A 19,044-nucleotide genomic window follows, 5' to 3' on the forward strand; every position below is an offset into this window, starting at 1 on the left:
CTTTTATTTGAAATAAAAGATAAAAAAGCTCCATCTTTCACCACTTTATTAACCCCCAAAGACCCCTGCAGATCCAATGTAATCCACACGAGGTCTCATGACAATTCCAGCTCTGCTACATTACTGAAGGCACAGCACATGATCATGGAACATGACTGAACATTGTGAGCTTCAGGCACATACTGAGCCTCAGCGATGAGTGGTGACATCACTCAGATTAGTTGGGGTCACAGCTGGAGGTTCCCAGGCTGTTTTTTTAAAGTATTTATTTCTTAAATTATTTTTTTTTAAATCCTCTCATTTTCATACACAGCCTGGGGGCTGCAGCCCATGACCATGGCTTTATCTATGCTGGTATCAATACAGGGGGGACGCTACGGCAATTGTTTTATTTATTTATTTATTTATTTAATTCTAACCAGTAAAATGACACAGACAGCATTTGTAATTCCAACCAATCACAGACGAAGTCTTAGAGGGTTGGGGTGTGGTCCAACGGCAGCCAATCAGAGACGACGGTGAATGGGGAAAGCAGTGAATATGGATGAGGGATAATTGTCAGCCGAGGAAGTAGCACTGCACCCACGGGGTCTCAGTAAGAATGTACTGCCTTAACCCTTTTTATTTTCTTTCTTTTACAGCCCCACTTACAGCATTTTACAGCAAATCACTTTTGCTTCCCATTAAATTTAATGGGTTTGGCTAGGATTAATTATCGGATCAGCTAGGATCAACAATCCAATTGATGATCTCAGGGGGGGCTTGAAGATCCTGAACCGATCCATCCGATCACTAGCAGGATCGCTCATCTCTACTAACCACATGTATGGAGTGAGTGCAGGTATAGAAACAGACCCCACAACCTGAGGTACGTTTCGTGGGTCAACTGCCTCCTTCTTCTTGGAGGTTTATGCGGTCTAATGTGCAGGTACCAGACAGGCTCAGAACACTATTACCCTGCAGACTAGCCCCATATGTGCAGGTTAATAACATTTTTTCATTAGACAGGTTGCCTTTAAAGTCAAATTCTATTTTTTCTATATTGCCTCAAATATTTTTCTAACATATATAAGGTGTTGTGTGTGCTTGCACACTGTTACCAATGGGTTCTTTGGAAACATGGTTTACAATTTACTTGCGGCAGAAAGCTATTAGATAAACAGTAATTTAGTGTCAATCCAAAATATCACTATAAGATAATGTGTTTATATGTCATGTTTGCTCCTTTCCTGGGTCACCACTGCATGAAGCCCAGTTTATTAGGTTTAAATGGCTGATAGTTTACTACTGTCTCTTGTTAGGCATAAAGCTAAGACTGCATGATTGAATGGGAATCATTACAAGCCATCTAGCAAATGCTTCTAAGACCATGAAGTCTCACAGTGGGATTCTACTTTTTCCTTTCCACCACTTGAGATGTTTGCATGTGTTTGTTTTGCTGCCAGATTTCCCAGCAGTGTCTGCCAAGGATTATGACTTGCATGAACAGCTAATGTTATTAATCTTTTATTGTATTCCCAATAACCCGTAAAAATGATCTTCAGTTGTTTTTTTTTTCTTTTAAGGAAACAGTAATAGATGTGTTTTAAGATAAGTTAGTGTTATCTGTCTGTAATTAATGTAAGGACCAATATTAAATAGGTAAAATATAAAACAAAATATTTACCTACAGAGATTATCTAACTGAATCAAAGCAAACCGATTTTGTTGAATTTTATGATATTTGTAGGTGCAGGCAAATTTGAAAAATTTGCAATTGCATAAAAAGATTGCCTTAGATTCAGAATGCCTAAGGGCCGTTTCACATATACGGCATTTCGCCGGATGCTGGATATGGCACGCATGCAGTACAGTAGATTCATTTACAGTGGAGACGTGACACAATGCGGTTGTGTGCTTCATGCACAACCGCATTTGTGCGCACGGTGTCGCACTTCCACTGTAAATGAATCTACTTTACTGGAGTGTGCCGTATCCGGGATCCAGCAAAATGCCAGATGTGTGAAACGGCCCTAAATGACATCAGGCACAACTGAGTGGACTTTCACATAATGCCTTACAGCTATCATAACACATAGTATAGCAAAGCCAATCAGGAGGGACTATCATGGGCTGCATAAATGTGAGGCAGGTAATGCAGCTATTTTAGATTCATATAGGCTCAGAGCTCACAATTCAGCAATAAAGATAGGCAAGGAAAAGCTCTGAAACACTGGACAAATAATATAGGCAATAATGTGTTGTACAAGTACAATTCTTTAGACAATGTGTGTAGTAGTCTGCAAATAATTCAGAGATTTAATTGATAGATGAATAGAGAGATAGAAAAGGTGCCAGCAGCAGTAGTGCCAGACTCAATGATATAGTCTACCTGGCATCTGTCCTGTTACATTTGATTTACAATTACTTTTTTTTTTACTTCATTCTTAATGCACTAGAAATCAGCTGCAAGACAGAACAATATTTTTTCAGAAATTAAAAGGTGATATCAGAGTCAGACACTGTGCTTGCTTGTCACAAGAGGCTTTACTGAGGTTGTGCCTTTCTTGTTCTTTTATGTGAGAGGAAATGTATGTTACTGTTTAAATACACAAAAGAAAATTCTTCAAAATCCAGATATTTCACTGCAACTGCTTCACAATATGTGTCACATACAATTTGTTTTGCCCATCTGTTTTACTAGTCAAATTTTACATCCATTAATGCCATGAATGTACATATTACCACTATGACCACTCTCTACGTTCCCCCATGATGAAGCAGCCAGCAACTCGCTAGATGCTGCAAAATGTACGTCGGGCTCTCCTTACCACCGGACTCTGGTAATGCTCCTTGCACTTTGCACTTTATGATATGCTCATGCCTGCTAATTTAGCCTTGATCCTGGGCACACTCTTTTGATCCCTTACAATTTGCTATATATTCCACAAGGTTACAGGGCACATTTCTGCCAACAGCATCTTTTTATCTTTGGGATCTCCTGTTGTACCGGGCTTTTCACCTGCAATTCTAGGCCTTAATTTTGAGTGTTTCTTTAATAGGGCATTACCACAGTCCTGTACCCCATTTTTGTTCCACCATGTCCTCTGATTTCCTCCCTCATTAACACTCTTTGTTCTTAACTATGTATAAGTTGTTGCACTATGCACTTAAAAAGTTGATTATATTACAGCAATTGTGCTCACGTCTTCTGTGTTTATGCATATTAATCATAGGGTCCCATAAGAAAAGTCTTAACTGGGATCCTTCCTGACACCCCTAAAATTATTCAGCAGAGTAGATGAGGTCATATCTCCCAACTTTTGAAAAATGTATTATACAAAATAATTATGCCAACACTGAAACCATTTAGTGTGCTCACCCACTATTATACCCCTTTCTTGGCTCTTAAAGACTATGATACTCTAAAAAATGCCACTTACAAATCCATCACAGTACCCCAAAAGTGATTTTGTCTCCCACACTCCAATAAGATGACATCAATAAAGTATATCGCTTCATACAACCCACCCATCACAGTATAATGTCTCCTACACATCTTGTAACAAAATATAATACCTCTCACAGAATTATGATGGCAAAATGTCCTCCACACAGTATGATGTACCTATAGTGTACCCACACAAAGTATCATGACATCCACACAGTGTTATGGCCCATAGAGTCTCTCATACAGTATGATAGTCCCTCAATCCCCAACACACAATATGATGGCCCCCACAACATTCCACACTGAATATCTTGGTTGACACAGCTTATCATACATTATGATTACCCCCACAGGCCACCACGAAAAATAATGGCCACAACACCTTTTTTATACATAGCATGATCACCCAAAGTCATTCACACAGTATAATGCCTCCATAGCCCCCACGCATTATGATTTCCCCGACACAGCATCAGGTCCTCACACGATATGATGTCCAAACAGTCACCCACAAACAATATGATCACCCATAAGTCTTCTTAAACAGTATGATGGCCCTCACAGTCCCCCAAAAATTATGATTGCCCTACAGCCCTCTATAGAGTATGAGCATCTACATGGTGTTATGGCCTCCACATCACCCTCCCACAATATGATGGACTCTACACAGCATTAGGCTGTGTGCGCACTTTGTGTTTTTACATGGGTTTTAAACTTCAGCATAAATGCATGTGTTGTGCGTCCCCAGCAAAGTCTATGAGAATTAAGCAAATACCACGAGCATGTTGTATTTTAAAACGCAGTGTTTTGGATGCCAAATTTTTTATATCGATCGATTTGTTCTAAAAAACAACATGTCACTTCTTTTGTGCGTTTTAGATGCTTTTCCGTGTCTGTCTATGGGAGAGCAAACATCCAGAACGCATGCAATCTGCATTCAAAATGCATTCAAAATGCATCCAAAATGCAGCGTTTTGGATACATTTTGAAACGCACATGCAGTGACAAAATGCTGCAGAATATTTGTGAAGCCAGAACGTAATGTGTGCACATAGCCTTATATCCCACAAAGGCCCTCCACAACTATTGACATTTAAAATAAATACTGTGAATATTTACCTTCCTCCATTCCCTAGATGTGTTGCTTTATTCTGTGCAGTGTTTCCTTGAAACTGCTGTGCTGAGTCTCAGATACACAGACTAAATTGTGCAACAAGGATCTGATGTCACCCTGTGGCACTATTCCATACAGCGTAATCTACATCCCAAGGATACAGACACTGTTGAAATTATAATGAATGGTGGGAGGAGTAAGATTGACAGTGCTGCTTTGCACTGGGCCCCAATTTACAAGCTCCATAGTGATTTCTTGGTCTGCTGGTATACAGAATTTCTTGTTATATCCTTTTTGGTAAAGGTTTAATACAGTAATTGGGATTGAATAGATTGTCAAAAGTTAATTATAGTGTTGTGCAAAGGTATTGTAAAAATAGCAATGCCAATAAATGGGGTAGGGAAAAAGACAAAAAACCTTACTACAGCTAAGAATGTGATAGTTTTTAGTAGCGGCAGATGCACCATAACCAATACTGCCAACAGTTGGCCTGGCAGATTTACTACCACACACAAGCTACAATTGGCTTCCATTGCTTCGAACATATATGCTAATAGGGAGGAAGAACAGAGTGTTACAAATCGGCGCCGTAGCTGCAAGCAGCCTGCTGCGATTCCTGCTACGCCTAGGCGCCGGCCGCCATTTTTGGCCGTGCCTCGGGTTGTCCAGCTGGCTGCTTCTTCCACCACGTCTAAGTGTGGACAGGTGGCTAGGACACATGCGTGTGCTGATTTGCCCTAGCCAGAGCCTATGTCCAGTGTTTCACCTAGTAAGCATGCTCAGCCTGATCGTGCCATTCTGTGGCTAAGTCCTCAGTTCAGGCTACTGAGCATGCTCCCAGTACGAAAAGTCTCTTTGCTCGGGTACTTGGGGTGGACCCTAGGTGATAAAAGGGCTTAGAGACTGCACCATGGTGCACAGTATTCACATGTTCTTGCACATGATAGAGCCACATTGCGGCTAAAGCCACTAGGTCTAGAAGCGGTAGGCAGGGATAGGCATCTGGTTCCTGTCATGCCAAGATTTGTGACTTGGCACGTTAGGGGCAGGCATCGCGCTTCCCCTCCTATCGTTCCAGTCCTGTTGTAGCAGCCCACTGGAGTTAACTGGGCTGCGGCTGCTGCGCCGACTGTACCAGTGTGCCCTCTACACACATGGGCAGTGTACCCCAGGAAAATACCAAGATAAATCATTTTACAAATTTTTTCTAGGTTTCACATCACTCAGAATTAGCAAAAAATCAACTGAGAGACAAACTGAAATCATTCTGAGGGAGGGGGTAAAATAAAAAATCAACTGAAATAATATGGTTACATAAATCTGAATACCCTCTTACACTGGGGTCATAGTTGTGTTCAGATTTAGCCAATAACATTTAAACTCATGTTAAATAGTAGTCAATACGCAGCTATGTGATTCTGATTAACTCAATATGAAGTTTAAATGTTCTAGTAGGATTTTCCTGATATTTTTTAGTTGCATTTTACAGCAAAGGCAATGTTCTGTAAAGAGCTTACAACACAGCAAAGGGATCTTATTCTTGAATATGATCAGTGAGAAGAAGGGTACAAAAATATTTCCAAGGAATTAGATAATATCATGGAACACTCTTGAGATGATCATCAGGAAGTGGCTTAAATTACACAAAACATCCTTCAAAAATTGATGAAATGACAAGAAGGAGCTCCAGGAAATCCAGCTAGTACTGGTTGAATACTTCGTGCCAACAATCACTTGTATTCTTCACGCCTGGCCTGTTGGGTAGCGTGTCAAGATGGAAGCCTTTTTCTTACAAAGAAACACACACAAGACCATATATATTCTGCCAAAACCTGCATAAAGTCTGTCAACTGCATTTGGAAAAAATTCTTATGGTGTGTAGATACCAAGGTTGAATTTTGGCCATGACCCCACAAAGCATGTTTGGTGGAAACCCAAAACTGTGCATCACCAAAAGAGCACTTTACGCACATTTAACAGTGGCAAAGGAAGTGTTATGCTTTAGAGTTCTTTTTCTGCAGCCGTAAGTGGGGCTTTAGTCAAGTTGGGGGAATTATGAACAGTTCCAAATTTCAATCAATTTTTCCACAAAACCTTTAAACTTCTGCAAAAATATAAATATTAAGATGAATTTTATTTTCTTTTAAATTCGTTTACTGCTCCAGAAGTAGAATAAAAAAGTACCATATGCATTGTTCTTCAAAAAGTATAAATAAAGGAGTTGCTCAGATACAGGTAATATTGTATAGTTTGATATTAAGAAGTTGGTTAAAGCCTATTTTGGGTTATAGAAGCATAAAAATAATATACATATTACTCTTCTGTCATCAAAGCTGAAGTACAAGCTCAAAATGTAAACTCTTTAAATCTAACAATAACTAAAAAATCCCAAAAATATTTTGCTGCTCACTGTAAGGGGTGATTCTCACCTACATCTTCCAACTTTATTTAAACTTTAGCTGATATTATAAATAATACATCAATTGTGAAAAGCCGTATGCGCCAGTGACTTCCATATACAGTTAAGCCCAGAAATATTTGAACACAAATTTTGGCATTTTACCTGTTTACCAAAACATAATAAATATACAGTTATATAATCAATATGCATTTTAATAGCATATTATCAGTTTAATTTAAGGTTATTTAAATCATAATTGGAGTAAAGGAGTAAATTACAGCTTTTAACATGTAGCTGCCTCTTTTTCAAGAGACCAAAAGTAATTGAACAATTGTCTCAAAAGCTCTTTAATGGAATTCATAGGCTATTCTCTTCTTAATCTATCATAAATTAATCTGTTAAAAGGTCTGGAGTTGATTCCAGGTGTGACATTTGCATTTGTAAGCTATTGTTGAGGATGTTGGGTAGTCTCACTTTCCTTGTTTGAACTTTAAAGGTTTTTAATGTTTGTGTGTTAGTTATGTACATATTTTACTAATAAAATTTCTATTCTTTGGTGATACCCGTTTTTTGGCACTCTCTTTGCCTCTTGTCTCACAATTGTTCATAATGCTTTTGTGATCCCATTTGAGGGAATTGGTGCCCTCCGCCCTTACTCCGCTTGCCTCTACACATTTTTTAGTAGTTTTTTTGCCTCGTTCTTGGAGTGTGGCACACTTCCCTATTAGAAATACATTTTGTCTGATTTACTCTCGCCTTTCTGTTAAACTATTTGTTGAGTGGGTAGCATGGATTTGGGTGCCAGAGAATTGGCTTGGTGGAATGATGAAAGAGATGTTTTTGGCTCTAGATCTCTAGCCTTAAATGACTCAGGGGCACCTTCTGGTAATAGGGATTTTTCTAAATTGGCAACAGGGCTAACTAATTTGCATAAAAACTTGACTATGATTTATTGGAACATCAGGAATTTGGAGGAGTACAATAAATTAGGGATTGTACCAAGGTTTCTTAGGATTCAAATATTTCCTACCTGGGAGGCTGAACTTGGTTTTAGAATGGCATGGGAATCTGGTTTATCAAAATGTGCAAATATTCTTATTGACATGCTCTTGGAGCATGACCACACGTTATGAGTCAAGATTAAGAAGGAAATTAAGATTGGAGAACAAAATGACAGCTCTTTTGATCAAGCAACTATTTTGGTGCCATTCCAAAAAAGTTAAAAGCCACTATTGACTCCTTTGAAAAGAAGATTATTGATGGCAAAAAAAGGAAACTGCAATGGAATAAACAAGATTTTGGCACAGGCAGAGTTTACAAATTGCCTCATCGCGGCAATAGAAGATTTCTCGATCGTGATAATTCCAGTGCACAGACCCCCTCGCCAACACCTCTTCAAGTGATTTTTTTTATCATCTGAGGCCTCTGATCAAGAAGGCGCATCAGGAGGGGGAGGCCTCTGATCAAGAAGGCGCATCAGAAGGGGGAGGCGGAGACATCACCAGTGTCAGGAGGAGGAGAAGGAGACTCAGGAACTGGTCGTCGGTGTACAGGAGGGAAACTCGACAAACAAACAGACAAAAACCCTGACAACTATGACAGATAAATTAGAGGTTATCAATTTATCATCCTACGCTTTATCGGACTTGGAACATGAGATTTTGTCCAGGGGTTTATCCTTTTCTCTCACTTGCAATCTTGACAAATTCATTCTAACCAAAGATTTATATCTTTTTTTTAGACAATTGGCTTTCAAACTGGTGTATAACTAACCCTCTCTTGTTACCCACCGATGAGAGACAGACCTTTCAAGATCTAATGGACCTGTTGGATGAGAACTAAGGATCATCTGGTAAGAGACCAGTATTTACCAGGAGTTTACTATCACAGGCCACTCCCTCTTTTAGGGATATCCAGGAAATGGATTTAAAACACCATTCAGTAGGGAACCTTAGTGGAGTTTGGTATTACCTAAAGAGTTTGGTATTCTTAAAAAATTAAAGAATAATCAGGATTTTCTTATCAAAGAGGCCGACAAGGGGTGAAATGTGGTCATTTGGCCAGTGGATATGTATTTGAGGGACGCTAAATGGCAATTGTCTAACAAACAGTGTTATCAGGTGCTGCCATCCAACCCGACCACTGCTTTTAAGGCCAAGCTGGTCAACCTCCTGGATACGCCATACGGTATCAATATTATTACAAAAAAAGAGTAGGACTTTATTACAACCAAGTTTCCTGTCACTCCCATGCTATACCTACTCCCCAAGGTGCACAAGAGCATTACAGATCCACCAGGTAGGCCCATTGTCTCTGGGATTGTTGGTCTTTTCGACCAACCTTGCATTAACCTCAAATTGTTCATGCAACTGCTTCCACAATCATTGGGGACGTTTGTCAGGGACTCCACACATCTTATTTAAGAACTTGAGTTGCTCACTGTACTGGATGGTATACTTTTGGTGACACTGGATGTGGAATCCCTATACACCAGCATTGCACATTATTTGGGAATTGGGGCTTTTGCACAACCTCTTGACTTCTTGACTCCAAGGGGTCTAGGGATCATGGTCACGATTCCTTTCTCATAAACCTCTTATGCATGGTCCTCGAAAGGAGCCATTTGCTATTTGACTGTATGTATTATAAACAGATCTCAGGGAACGGGATGGGGGCCAGATGTGCCCCATCGTACACAAACATCTTTATAGGGTGGTGGGAGGACTGGAACCATTTGGAACAAATGTCATCAAATGGTACCGCTATATTGATGATATTTTGTTTTTATGGGCAAGCTACATGGAGGATTGTGACTGGTTCTTCGCACTACTCTACAATAATAACTTGAACATCAATCTTACCTCCCACATGTCTGAGTGGAGTTTCTCGACCTGAATTTATTTGTGAACAACAACCAAATTGTGACAAGTCTCTTCCACAAGCCCACAGCAAACAACAGTGTTTTGCACTTCTGGAGTTTTCATCCCAAACATGTATGTTCAGGCATCTCTAAGGGTCAATTGTATAGAGTGAGGAGGAACTGTACCAATGTCCATGATTTCTATCCGCAGGCACATGATCTTACTTCAAGGTTCCATTCTAGGGGTTATCCGAAGAAACTAAATTCTAAAGGATACAATCAGGACAAGATTGTGGGTAGGCCTGACCTCCTGACACTGAAAACAAGACAGTCTGGTGGTCTGGTGAATCTTATCACCACATTTAATAACCAATGGGGTGACATTAATAACATTTTGAAGCAGAATTGGGGAATTCTTCACAGCGATGCGCGATGCAACCATTAATTTCTGTGGTTCCTAAGATCACCGCAAGAAGGGATATCCTCACCAGGAGCCATTTCAAGCAGTCTACAAAAAAATTTGAACAGGCTTTTTATTTAAAGATACGCTCCCCTGTGCTCCTGTTCTGTCTGCCCTTTTATGGCTGCCTCCGAGGAAATATCGATCTCTATTTTTACTAATCATATCCGTAGCAGTCGCTGGTACAACTGTTGGTTACGGAACCTGATTTACGCTCTTGGGTATGGTTGTACAAAGTTTAACATTGGCCAAACCACTCAAGAGTTGCTCGGGAGATTGCTGCAGCATTTATGCAACATATCCACAAGAAGAGTGAATAAAGCTAAGGGCAAAAAGCTCAGTTCTGTTACAGCACATTTCCTGGACCTCCATGCAGGTTGCCCCCCAGTTTACGTGGCATTGTGATTAACTCGGTCACTTCTAACATTAGGGACGAGACATGTCTAAACATCCTCTATGCCGTGAATCCAAATGGATGTATGAGTTCCGGAATATGGTACCGCATGGTCCTAATGAGGAACTTTTATACACGGGATTTTAGAAAAATCATTAAGCATCAATCATATGTTTTACTATTATTTTTTTTTAGGTTTTCCGGATGGCAGCCCCACATCTTTGCTGCCTATACAATTGGACAACGTGGCAACTTGGAACCAGCCTCCACGTCAAAGCTCTGCTCTTGAATATGCTTAAGTTTGTTGCATCTGTGTCTTTGTTCATTTATGACTCTTTAATTCAGTTGTTCTTCTTAAGACTTGTTCACATGTGTCTTTGCTTTTTTATGTTTACTTGTACATGGTTTCTGCTTGCTCTATGCTTTACCTTTCTGTCATTACATTTGTATGCGGTAGTTATGTAGCTTCAGGTGATGTTTCCTCCCCCATGGTACATTACATTGCCTTATATTTCTATACATATACATTATTATATACATGCAGTAGTTGCTCTAAAACCTTTTCCCACTAAGTATATACATACAATATTTTTTTATATTTTTTTTTCCTACATTTAAAACTGTACTGGAGTGCATCATTTGGTTGAATACCATATACTCCTGGCTTTTAATACCCCCTTTTTCTGTTTGGGTTTTTTATGATCTGTGTATATTTGCTGCTCTAGTCCCCATGCATAGTGTGCTGTTCAGCTTTGCTTATCCTGCTGCAGGGCTGTGTGGCACTCTGCAATTTTTGGTGCTTGCAATTGCATCCTTGAATCCGTTATGCATACAGCAGATGGGGAGGGGGTTAATGCGCATGTTTTGCTTCCTCATTTGTCGCCGCCCACTTAGGGTCTCACAATTGCTGTTTCAGTTCTGATGCACCTGCATAGTACTTAGTGCCAGGTCCTTTAGCTAGTGCCTTATTCATGGATGTTTGCGCTATAGCATTTTTTGATTATTTACTTGTATAATAGGGAATGCCCACAGTATCTGGCAGCACTGGATTTGACCCTATGGCTACTTGGCTCCTCCAATCTGCACTCTTTCAGTACAGGTGGTGAGCTTAACGACATAACATCTTGTATATATTGAGCTTGATACGGGCCCTTACAGACACCCTTGCCATTGCCAAAGCCACTCTGTGGCAATGCGCATGGAGCTGTGCCCCATCCTCTTTGCTCATTGCTATTGATTTGTCTACCACTCTCCATCCCCTCTCCCTCTTCTTGCTGGGGGGAGGTTACGATCTTCTAGCATTGCAGCCTTGTTATTTTTCTGTTAGATAATCCTTTATTGGGATTTTTGGTGAGTGTGTGGGACCCACCGATATTCTGTCATGCTACATTCATGCTATGCCTGGCACATCTACAGCATTCAAATGTGACTCTCTTTACTTGGTATGTATTATGACTGGACAATATATATGGTTATAATATTCACAAATTACGTATTTGGGCATAAACTCACCCAACTGCTGCGTGGGTTTTCTATGACATTCACATGCATGTTATGTATATTGTTGCTCATTTCCAATATCTTACCTCATGTGATTTGTCACTCTATTTGATTGCTGTTTATGCCTGCTCATATTATATGCGGTGTTTTTCTCTGGTTTACCTTATTTATATTTGAGGATGTCAGATGGTCTCACTTTCCTTGTTTGTATTTTAAATATTCTTAATGTTTTTGTGTGTTGGTCCAGTGCATATTTGTCTAATAGATTTTCTATTTTTTGGTGATCCCCGTTTTTTGGCACATTAATCTTTACCTCTTCTTGTCTCACTGTTGTTGTGAACCAACAACATGCAGTGAAATGAGCTCTCAATGGAGGAAAAGCAGACTATACAGTAAATGGGCTGAAAGAAAAATAAAAATCCTTAATTGAGATAGCAGTAATGTTAGAGCTAGCAAAATCAACAGTTTGGTATATTCTGGGAAAAAAATTAGCACACTGGAGAGCATAAGTACTCAAAGAGGAATGGATGTCTTAGGCCTAAAACACACTTCCGCAAAAAAAACGTACGTGTCTTACGGTCCGTTTTTCGGGTCCATGTTCCGTTTTTTAGGGGCGTTTCTCCGGTACGTATGGCATCCGTGTGATGGCGTATGCGAGCCGTGAGTGCGTGTGGAATGTCCGTATTGACATACGTGTGCAGTCCGTGTGCCGTCCGTTTTTTCAGATCCGTATTTTCACACAAATAACCTTGTTAGCCTATCATAATGTGCTCCTGGTGTGTAAAATTGGTCAATTAACTACCCAATTTGGTTAGTTTGCTTAAAAAACCTTTAAAAACATGGCTTCTGAGCTCATTCTCACATTATACACACTCCAAAATGTCTCTCTCCAATGAAGCAACCATTTATTTGCTCTGGTTTATATCTAGGAGATTTGGGGTTAGGTGACATATGATTGAAGAGCCACCACTGGAGAGAAGGATGTGGATTCACCCCCTTGTGAAGCTCAGGAAAACACATGGGCATTTTAAAATTCTCTATGGCGAAATGTGGAAAGTTCCACCAAAATTCCAAGCCTACTGCCATCTTACCATGAATTCATTTGACAACATCCTTGGCCTTGTGTACCATCGTTTGAAGCATCAGGACACCTGTATGCGCCTCAGCATCTCCCCTGAGGAATGACTGTTGGTGACTTTACGGTAGGTGTTGTTGTCATGTATACTCATGCTTTATCTGTTATTTTGAAATACATGTTAAATCTCACAGGCATCATTTTGTAGAAATTATGTAATTTTAAATTTAGGTATTTGTTTTGCTGAAAATTTATATAGATCACATAACCTCATTGTAATCTTAAAATATGATCTGAGTGCTCACATCTACCATTCTATCTCTTACAAAATTAAAGAAACAAGAGTCATAAATCAAACAATCTTGTTTATTAAACTGAAAAGTAATTATTTTTCCAATATGGAAAGTAAATATCAACACATATGTTTTTCCAACAAAAGCAATAAAATAATAGTCATACACAGTATCTCGCCAGTCATTGGATGACACAAATATTTGTTTTGAAAAACAACTTTCATGAATAGTCAAAGTAATGTCATGTTTTTATTTCTATTTCAGTTACCTTGCAACTGGGCAATCCATCAGCAGTGTACATTTCAAATTCTTATTGGGAAGGTCTACAATTGGCAAGATGATCCTGCATTCCTGCACTGTGCTATGGGAGACCCTTAGACATCATGTCATGCAGCTGCCTTCAACACAGGAATGGATGCACATTTCAGAAGAATTTTTGGAGAAAACAGCTTACCCTAATTGTATTGGCGCCATTGACGGAAAGCACATTAGAGTGAAGAAACCACCTAACTCTGCATCAAGATATTTTAATTATCATAAGTTTTTTTCTGTAGTTATTTTGGCCATGGTCAATACAAACTACTGCTTTTTATTTGCTGATATTGGGGCCTATGGCAGTGCCTCAGATGCACGCATTTTCAGAAGCTCACGTTTAGCAAGACGATTAATGTCTGATAGTTTAAGTTTGCCTGCACCAAGACCATTGCCTGGTAATAATGGCCCTATTGTTCCTTTTGTCATGGTTGCAGATCAGGGGTCTGCATTGTCTAGGCATTTAATGCGTCCATATTCCAGAAGGGGGCTGGACAGATCAAAAGCCCTATTTAATAGCAAATTGGCCAGAGCACGTTGCTATGTTGAACGTGCCTTTGGCATTTTGGCCTCAAGATGGCGCATTTGTCAAACCACCATCCAACTCAAACCAACCATCGTCAAGGCTGTCATTAAAGCTACAGTAGTGTTACATAATTACTGTAGATTACATGAAAGCAATGACGAAGACATTGAGGAGTTGCCAGCTTTAAATGCACCATTTGTAGAGAATGGTAGTGTTAGAACCAATGTGTCCACTTCTGGTCTACAAGTGAGGAATCAGTTTAAAGATTATTTTAGTTTAAATCGCCATAGTCATGTATAAATTTGACATTGTTATAGTTTTTTATCACTTGGTTACATAATCCCAAACACATATGTAATCCAAAGGAGAAAATGATCATACATAGGTATAATTTGTGGGGGGGTTTTTGTTGGTTGGTTGTGTTTGTGGTCCCAATAAGCTATTGTGATTTAACTTTATTGCTATAAAATCAGGAATTTTTTGTCTTGCAAGTAACAGTACTACTGAATGTACATGACTAATAAAAATAGGGCAAATTGGATTTGAAAAAATTAGTCCAGATTTTTTATTGAACCTATGTATGTCTGTTATCTTTTGCAAAACACCCTGTATTCTATTATTTTTTTACAGAATTTTGTCAGGGATATTAGCCCATACAAAACACCATACTTTATTATGCAATAATGTCACGCAAACATAATTTGTTTGACACTATTGGAATACAAGTATGGGACCAGACCATATGCAGATACTGCATAGTGGTTGGATTTTTAATAATAAAGGTGTCTGAATGTTAGTGTAGTAGTTTATGTGCATGCATTTTTTTCCCTAAACCCAGTTTTTTCTAATGGATGGTCCAAACAACATGTACAGAGTAGAGATGAGCGAATCGGCCGTGGTTCGGCTCGAGTTCGGTTCGTCGAACGGAGGTCTCGTTCGAGTTCAGTTCGGCGAACGTTCGACGAACCGAACTCGAACCAATAGGAAATAATGGGAGGCAATCACAAACACAAAAAAACGCATTATAAATGTACACATACAGTTAATAAACATTGCCATAACACTTACCGGTCCCCGCGATCCCTCCTGCACTCTGTCTACTGCCGCTATTCCATCCGATGATCGCTGAATCCTCTCGGTGACCAGCACTGCCAGCAGTGATGCAGGACCTATCGTGACGTCAAAATAGCCATGTGACCAGTCACGTGGCTATTATCTCATTGGCTACAGACTGGTCACATGGCTTTGATATCATGTCCTGTCCTAGGTCCTGTCATTGGACTCTCCGGTACACGGTGCACATTTGTGTATCGCCGTGTACCGGCGACATGCTCTAGCACACAGTCGACTCCCCATTCCGTTAGGGACTGGCTGACACAGCCGGTCATTAACGGAGATCACCATTGCCATAGCAACGCAGTTAGCGGTGATGTCACCGCTAACCGCGGCTCCGGGAATCACATGATCGGAGCACCGTTGCTATGGTAAGGCATCTGTCAGCATTACCGCTGTTACCGCTAACAGCCAGCAGCACTAATCTCTCACGGAGTGAAGGCTGCCCACTGCTTCCCGTGCAGCCTTCACAGAGTGATTTCTGCACGGGAAGCAGCGTCTTCCCCCATGCAGCAGTGATGGAGCAGAGCTGCATTTGTTGAACGAGAAAGACAGAAGATCATGGATCGTGGAGGGCTGACAGGGGGTAATAAAGATGCAGTCTCTAATGTGTCTGTGTATTTATTTCTATTAAAGTATTTTTTTTCTGTGTGGTGTCTTTTTTTAACCCTTTATTGGAGATTCTTAATGGCCGGGTCAAACGTGCCTGACATTAAGAATCTCTGGCTTAATACTAGCTAGTAAAACAAAGCTAGTATTAACTCATTATTACCAAACAAGCCACCCAGCTTCAGGGCTGTTGGAAGAGTTGGATACAGCGCCAGATGATGGCGCTTCTATGAAAGTGCCATTTTCTGAGGCGGCTGCAGACTGCAATTCGCAGCAGTGGGGCCCAGAAAGCTCAGGCCAACCTGTGCTGCGGATTCCCCAGCTGCTTAGTTGTACCTGGCTGAACACAAAAATGGGGCGAAGCCCACGTCATTTGTTTTTTAATTATTTCATGCAGGCACCTCAGACGTGGTGCATCCACTAGATGCGCCAATCCTGGCGCTTCACCCCAGCTCATCCCGTGCCCTGGTGCAGTGGCAAATGGGGTAATAAATCGGGTTGATACTAGCTGTAAAGTCACCTGACATGAAGCCCAGCAGTTTGTGATGTCATGGCGTCTATTAGATACCCAACATCATAAACTGTCAGTACTAACAAAAAAAAAAAAAAATCGACAAAAGAAATTTATTTTAAAAAACAGTCCCCAAAACATTTCCTCTTTCACCAATTTATTGTAAGAAAAAAAAATAAAGGGGTCCCACAACGACTCTGGAACATCTAGAATATGGGGGGGAGAAACTCAGGGAACGTATCCCCCATTTTCTAGGACCGCAGACCCTTCATGTGAGGAATGAGGGTGCAATGAATCTGCACTCACTCTCCCCGGGTCCACACCAGCAGAGTCCATGTCGTAATGGTTGCTACCAAAGCTGCAATGCCCTGCTCATGAGGTAAGGGCATGCCTAATCAGGAGACCACTTCTCCTTGGCCACCAATGGAACAGATAATGTCACTCCAATTGCATAAACAAAGATAAAAGTGTTGTGAGTCCAGAATCTATCTTCCATTACCAGAGAATCATAACAATTGAAGAAGGCGAATAGCCGAAACGTTTTGTTTAAAACATTATATTGGAAGAAATACCCTTTTTTTGAATAAAAATAATCAAAATAAAATTCATTGTGAGTGCCGGAGTTTTTCATACTATGGTAAAGCAGACGGCTGTAGCCTGAAAACCACAGCTGGCAGCTTTACCGTGGTTGGGATCCAATGTGGAGGTCCCCCCAGGCTCTTTTTTTATAATTATTTTATAAATATTAATAATTACACAAAAAAAGTAGGGTCCCCCCCAAATTGGATCACCAGCCAAGGTAAAGCGGACAGCTGTGGTCTGGTATTCTCAGGGTGGGAAGGTCCATAGTTATTGGGCCTTCACAGCCTAAAAATAGCAGGCCGCAGGCACCTCAGACGTGGCGCATCCACTAGATGCGCCAATCCTGGCGCTTCACCCCAGCTCATCCCGTGCCCTGGTGCAGTGGCAAATGGGGTAATAAATCGGGTTGATACTAGCTGTAAAGTCACCTGAGATCAAGCCCAGCAGTTTGTGATGTCATGGCGTCTATTAGATACCCAACATCATAAACTGTCAGTACTAACAAAAAAAAAAATCGACAAAAGAAATTTATTTTAAAAAACAGTCCCCAAAACATTTCCTCTTTCACCAATTTATTGTAAGAAAAAAAATAAAGGGGTCCCACAACGACTCTGGAACATCTAGAATATGGGGGGGAGAAACTCAGGGAACGTATCCCCCATTTTCTAGGAGCGCAGACCCTTCATGTGAGGAATGAGGGTGCAATGAATCTGCACTCACTCTCCCCAGGTCCACAGCAGCAGAGTCCATGTCGTAATGGTTGCTACCAAAGCTGCAATGCCCTGCTCATGAGGTAAGGGCATGCCTAATCAGGAGAACTATTCTACATTTCCAAATATTGGTATTTGCTGATATTATTGCTATTCCACCTACATATTGGGGATAGGATCTTGGAGATGGAATACCCCTTTAAGTCCAGTTATCCAGCTGAATGAATACTTAACAACAGAGCTCGCTATTTAGATGTGTTTTCTTGTGGCATATAATGGACTCTCATGTTTGGTAGTCGTTCAGCAGGGAAACTATAAAAGCAAATCCCTCCATTTGGAAATGTAGTATATAGGTCTCCTGATCAATTATGTTCCTTACCTCATGAGCAGGGCATTGCAGTAATAATAATAATTTATTCATTTATATAGCGTTATTAATTCCATAGCGCTGTATGTCTTTGGAGTGTGGGAGGAAACCGGAGTACCCGGAGGAAACCCACGCAAACACGGGGAGAACATGCAAACTCCTTGCAGATGGTGTCCTTGGTGAGAATTGAACCCAGGACCTCAGCACTGCAAGACTGCAGTGCTAACCACTGAGCCACCGTGCCGCCCATTTAGCTTATAGATGCATAACCACCTCTCACTGTGTCTGAACACAGGAAGCTGAGCTGACAGCCGCTCTGTGCTTGCGGCAGCGTCTATTGTGAAGGAGAGGGCCGTGGGGGGATCAACGCTGCACAGGTACCGTGGGACACCGGGGAACACCAGTGGGGTTATAGGGGGTGACCTGGCAGGGCCTGGGGAGGAGTTTTCTGTCGCATGTGTCATGACACATGCGACAGAAATCAGAGGAGTAGTAGGAGTAGGGAGTAGGGTGAATGCAGCCGGCGCGCTACTGTGCGCGCGGCCCCCTTGGATTTCTGGGAGGGCATCAGGGGGGGCACTTTGGCAACACCGGGGGACCGGAGGGGACCGGGAAGGAGATTTATCATGTTTGTTCATGCCAGATGGGAGATAAATAATTTTTTACCGGTGCTGTCATTTACTGTAACGTGATCATCGGTGTACGGTGTATACCTGTGATTACGTGAGCGGGGACCGGAAAAACCGTTCTGAATCATGATCTCCAGGGTCTCAGCTAGCCCTGAAAC

The sequence above is a fragment of the Anomaloglossus baeobatrachus genome, chromosome 1, assembly GCF_048569485.1.
Source record: "Anomaloglossus baeobatrachus isolate aAnoBae1 chromosome 1, aAnoBae1.hap1, whole genome shotgun sequence".
Lineage (NCBI taxonomy): Eukaryota > Metazoa > Chordata > Amphibia > Anura > Aromobatidae > Anomaloglossus > Anomaloglossus baeobatrachus.